The sequence below is a fragment of the Cucurbita pepo genome, chromosome 3 (assembly GCF_057944985.1).
Source record: "Cucurbita pepo subsp. pepo isolate OVF chromosome 3, ASM5794498v1, whole genome shotgun sequence".
In the NCBI taxonomy this organism is placed as follows: domain Eukaryota; kingdom Viridiplantae; phylum Streptophyta; class Magnoliopsida; order Cucurbitales; family Cucurbitaceae; genus Cucurbita; species Cucurbita pepo.
Window position 1 is genome coordinate 7,312,081 of NC_141800.1, and position 6,238 is coordinate 7,318,318.

Below are 6,238 nucleotides of genomic sequence, written 5' to 3' on the forward strand. Positions count from 1 at the left end.
AAACCCATGTGCTTAATACATTCCCTAAAAAAACAAACTTGTTTGTATTAGGATAAATTACAATCAATAGGAAGAGAAGAAATCCCGAAAATAAGTAGAAGGTTGAGAATTTCACTCAACCACACAATCGAACTTGATAGACTCATGTGCAATTCTACCCCTAACAATTGCTTGAAATTTAGAAATGGTAGAGATAATGCTCGTATTTTAAGGGGAACTTCTTAAATTGATCTTCATTCCTCTAAAATATGATTTTTACATAATAATTTGAGGATATTTATAGTCTCCCCACCAGAGAAGTTCGTGGTCTAGATTTAATCTCAATCCCTTTGAATTTCCCCCAAAGACGAGGTCAATTTGACCATTACATACTTTATCAATTAAAAATAAATAAAGTTTTCTAACAACTCATCTAATGATGCTTGCAACTTCATCCTCTACTTCAACTGTGTAAATATTCACTTATGAAGCTCCAAATGGTCCCTCCTCAATCGAACAAGCTTGTAACACATGAAATGAGAGTTGAACAAAGCCTATCCAATTTTATACATGAAGAATGAATGCTTGTTGAATTTTCTTAGCTGGTCCAGTTGGAACATTTAGATCACCGTGATCCTTGTCATCTTCCCCCTCTTCAAAAGGATTCGTCCTCGAATCAGAAAAATCATCACCTACATCAAAAGAACTCAAGTTAGCAACATTAAATATTGAAAGTATAATGTGCTAAAAATTATCCAGGAAGATCATTTTATATGCATTGTTATTAATTATTTCAAGGACTTGAGAAGGGTTATCCCCTCTTGGATGTAACTTTGTCTCATTTTGAGATGGAAATCGCTCCTTGCGAAAATGTATCCAAACCCAGTTATCGAGTTGAAAAATGATTTCCTTCCGTCCTTTGTTAATTCTTTAAGCAACTTTGAAATTTTGTTTCTCAATTGTCTCCTTCGCCTCTTTATGCAATGTTTTGATCATACCTTTACTTGTGGTTGATTTACTCACAAAAATATTTAATTCTTAAAGTAACTTTTTGTTTCTCAATTGTCTCCTTTCATCTCTTTAATCAATGTTTTGATCATATCTGCCTTACTTGTGGTTGCTTTACTCATAAAAATATTAGAATGAATAGGAAGCAAATCAAGAGGCGTAGGTGGATTAAATTCATAAACATCTTCAAAAGGAGAACAATGAGTGGTACTATGAATTACTCTAAAGGAGAACGGTACTAGAATTGCTCTATTATATGTCATCTCTACAAATGGCAAAGATTCGTCCCAAGATTTAATATTCTTACAAATAATAGGCAGATTAAATCCATAAACATCTTGAGAAGGAGAACAATGTGTGGTACTATGAATTGCTCTAAACGAAAACGGTACTATGAATTGCTTTATTATATGCCATCACTACAAATGGCAAACATTAGTCCCAAGACTTAATATGTTCTTAGAAATAATAGGCAGTAATCCAATTTATCCCACACCATAGTTTTGAATTAAAAATTTATAGTCCCAAGACTTAATATTATCTTAGAAATAATAGGCAATAATCCAATTTATCCCACACCATACTTTTCAAGAGTGACTTAAAAATTTAACATCCATATCTTTTTGTGTGTAGCAAACTACATTTAACATCTATGTGATAATTGTAGGGGGCATTTCGAGAATCGAACTCAAGACCTCTCGCACCCAAAGCGAGAATCATACCACTAGACCAAATGCCCTTGTAATGAATCTATAATTTTTAGTTGCTAGTCCATATGTTTTATGCGCCTCTATATTTAAAATTTATCCACATGTTTTTGTGCTTTAGAAGCTACTTGTGCCTTTAAGATTATGAATGACCCAGCTCAAAATTATTATGGTTGAAGCTGCATTGCCACTAGCATATGCGCATTCCTTTGGGATTTACTTTGTCCCTTTCACAATTTTACTAGTCCCTTGCTACCATACCATTTAACAATATTTATAATATTTACTTCGTCCCTTAGTCTCTTGCTACCATACCATTTAACTAATACGTTGAGCAACAATATTTATAATACGTTGAGCATTCCCTTGCTACCATACCATTTAACAATATTTATAATATTTACTTCGTCCCTTAGTCTCTTGCTACCATACCATTTAACTAATACGTTGAGCAACAATATTTATAATACGTTGAGCATTCCCTTGCTACCATACCATTTAACAATATTTATAATATTTACTTCGTCCCTTAGTCTCTTGCTACCATACCATTTAACTAATACGTTGAGCAACAATATTTATAATACGTTGAGCATTCGTTGCTACTATTTAACCGTACTTCGTCCCTTGCTACCATACCATTTAACAATATTTATAACGGGATTGCTATCTCATGCTAGAAAAAACGTGCGAGTAGATTGATAACCGAAGTAATAAGAGAATTAAGGACAGGGGCATTCTAAGATGTGAACTCAAGACCTCTCACACCCTAAGTAAGAATAATACCACTAGACCAAATTTCCCTTCTTGAACATCTATCATTTTTAGCTCTCACTCGATATGATTTTTTTTCTCAAGTTTGAAATCTATATTTGTTGGGAGTTGAGGGGCTAAAAGTTCTTATTATGTGTTACCTTTGGCATATTCACAATATCATGGGAATGTATGTATTTAACTTTTGTCATTTTAATGTGTGTTTATTTACTTAATAAATATCTTCAATTCTACAATTTCTTGAAGGGGCACATTTCGAGGATTGAACTCAAGACCTCTCGCACCCAATGCAAGAATCATACCACTAGATCAAATGACCTTGTTATGCCATTTGAAACGTATGTATGAAGCCTTGAGCCTAGATATTAAGGTCGTATTTTGTTGTATTGCAGGAAACACATGAAGTCCTCGATGAGAATATGTCGTGGAGAACAAAACAAGAACATAATAAGAACTTCTTTTTTTTTTTTTCTTTGTTTCCTAAGATGGTAAGTATAAAGTCTTGGGATGTAAACAAAGATTTTTTAGTCTTTGTTGCCAAACAATTGGTGTACAGAAGTTAAGAAGTATGTTTGATAATAGGAACAAAAAGTTTATATTAATATGAAGTCCTTGGATAAGAAAGGATTTAGACATAGGGGCATTACAAGAATTGAACTCAAAACCTCTTGCACCCTAAGTGAGAATCATACCACCAAACAAAATATTTTTAGCTTCTAATCAAATATATTTTTCTCTGAGTGGTTGGACGGCTATAAAATGAAAAGTTGAATTGTTATAATATACCAAGGTTATCAATGAGTGTGATCTAATGAACATCTATACAGGAAATTTAGTGACTTCGCTTTCGGCCAACCAGGTGAATGGTGTTACTATTAGCTTGGTTGGATGAATTGTATGAGGTATTAAGAACGCGTGCTCCGTAGCCCCTCCACGTGTCACTTTGTGAGTGTTTGACATGTATTATGTTATGTTATGCTGTAACGCGAATTGAAATGAGGATTAATTTCTCAATTTTTTCATTTTGACCCATCTTTCCTAACTAGAGGTCAGTAAGATCCCTAATTAGAGTTCAATAACGAGAAAAAAGAAAGAAAGGAAAAAAAATGAAGAAGAAGAAAATAAAGGGGAATTGTTTTGAAAGAGAGTTAGAGAGAAATTTTGTACAGTTTTACGAAGAAATTGGATTTGAATAAGGAACTGTCCATTATTTCTTTTTATGACTAATTATAAATAAAGAGAAAAATATATTTGTAGAGATAGATTAAACTCTAAATATTTTAATTTTATAGTATTTTCTTATTTTATATTAATTTACTTTTATTTTTATTTGTTTTCACTTTCAATTTTAGTTTCTATTTGAGTTTTGAACTCTAACGACTCAAAAGTTTCTACTTAATTTAAGGTCGTTACTGTATACGTACCATAAATATTGAATGCGGAAGACTTCATTTAAATTCCATAAAACATAACCTTTAACTTAAAACACAGCCATGAACTTACGTGTTTCAAAAACATCTTTAAAACGACACAACAAAAGACCCGGAATAAAATAAATAAGCGTTTAAGTTTAAAACATCTTATTCTATCCTAAGTCTAAGAAAATAAATACCACTATCCTATGCATGTGCCATGATCTCGAGTTGCGATGCCGTCGTCAGCCGTACCGAAATGTCTTGCCTTAACCTAAAAAATGTAGTAGCACATGGCTTGAGTATTTAAAGAAATACTCGGTAAGTGACCCCACTATTGGAGTTAAATGCAACAATCACATGCAATGAAATGATGGGACCTATCTTTCGTTTCATTTCATTTTTCCTACGGTGCTATCCTAACGGGTAATCGTGGACGTGTACCATATACTCTACACACAGCCCACATTGTCCATCACATAGTAGAACTTGTTCTTCAAATCAATTGGACGTACTTCAATTAATATTATTAAAAAATATTGACATAAATAAAGTTCTTTGTACTTCAAATTAATATTATTAAGAAATATTGACATAAATAAAGTTCATATCCTATAATTCCTACCCTGTAGGTTTGAGATTATGAATGATCCAGCTCAAATTTGTTTGGTTGAAGCTGCATTGCCACTCAAGTATATGCATTCCTTTAGGATAAATATTGAAACAATAGGTTTTAATTTTAAGTAAAATTTCACCCCAAATTAAGTTTTTGAAAACAACTTTTATTTTATATTTATTCTTAATTTTTTAATTTTTTAATTTTAGTTTTCAAAACCTAGATTGATAGGTTAAAACTACTTCTTCGCTACCATTTAACAATAGGATTAACTTCTTTTAAGTTTTTGTTTTGATTACTATGTTTACTTCTATCTCATGTTAAAAAAAAAAAAAAGAAAAAAAAATGTTAGTAAACATAATTCCTCTTTTATTGTTATATATACTTACTCCATTTGTATTTACTTCATTTTATACAAAAGTCTATGGTAATTACTAAACCCATGTGCTTAATACATTCCCTAAAAAACAAACTTGTTTGTATTAGGATAAATTATCACGAATAGGAAGAGAAGAAACACCGGAAATAAGTAGAAGTTGAGAATTTCACTCAACCACACAATCGAACTTGAAAGACTGAATGGCTCAGATGCAATTCTACCCCAACAATTGCTTCAAACTTAGAAAGTGCAGAGATGATGCTAAAATTTTTAAGGGAAACTTCTCAACTTCAGAGATCAATTTCATTCCTCTTAAATCTGATTTTTACATAATAATTTGTGGATATTTATAGTCTTCCACACAAGAAGTTAGTGGTCTGGATTTAATCTCAATCCCCTTGAATCTCAACAAAAAAATGAGGTCAATTTGACAATTTGACCATTACATACTTTATGAATTAAAAATAAATAAAGTTTTCTAACAACTCATCTAATGATGCTTGCAACTTCATCCTCTACTTGAATGGTGTAAATATTCACTTCTAAAGCTCCAAATGGTCCTTCCTCAATCAAATAAGCTTGTAACACATGAAATCAGAGTTGAACCAAGTCTATCCAACTTTATAGATGAAGAGTGAATGCTTGTTCAATCTTCTTGACTAGTCCAGTTGGAACATTTGGAACACCGTGATCCTTATCATCTTCCCCCTCTTCAAAAGAATTCATCCTCGAATAAGAAAAATCATCACCTACATCAAAAGGACTCGAGTCAGCAACATTGAAAGTAGAATGTGCTGAAAATTCTATAGGAAGATCATTTTATATGCATTGTTATTAATTATTTCAAGGACTTGATAAGGGTCATCCCCTCTTGGATATATATAATAAAAATAAATAAACAAATAAAAATAATTATAAAAAAATATATACGTCAAAATAATAATAATAATAATAATTCATAAATAAATAACTAAAAACCATTACTTAAAATTAAAAATAAAATTTACCCATTGACCTCTCATCTGCATCCTCTTTCTCAACCCCATATCACAGTTCATCCAAAAATAAACATCACAGTTCATCCAAAAAAAATAAACAGAAAAAAAAGGTCAGATTTGAGAAAAAGTAAAATGGTGTTTCAACAGAAGAATATGATGCACATTTATTTATCTAGTAAGATTTTGGTCTGTTATTAGGTAAAATCCTATCTCAGATTTTCTTTTTCTATAGTTATGGTTATAAGAAATTAATTTAGGATCAAAATTCTTTCATATTTTACTAGTATAATCAGATCTCATATTCAATTAATTATATTTTTTGTTAGCATTGGAAGTTATAGATATTGGCAGGCCCTTGATCTCAC

General features: G+C 31.4%; 1 non-coding gene across 1 annotated transcript; it reads right to left on the reverse strand.

The window, feature by feature from the left end:
• Window positions 1-1,654: 1,654 nt before the first annotated feature.
• Window positions 1,655-1,726, reverse strand: TRNAP-CGG (transfer RNA proline (anticodon CGG)). Its single transcript has one exon. It is a non-coding gene; the product is annotated as a tRNA-Pro (tRNA).
• Between the last annotated feature and the right edge of the window lie 4,512 nt (window positions 1,727-6,238).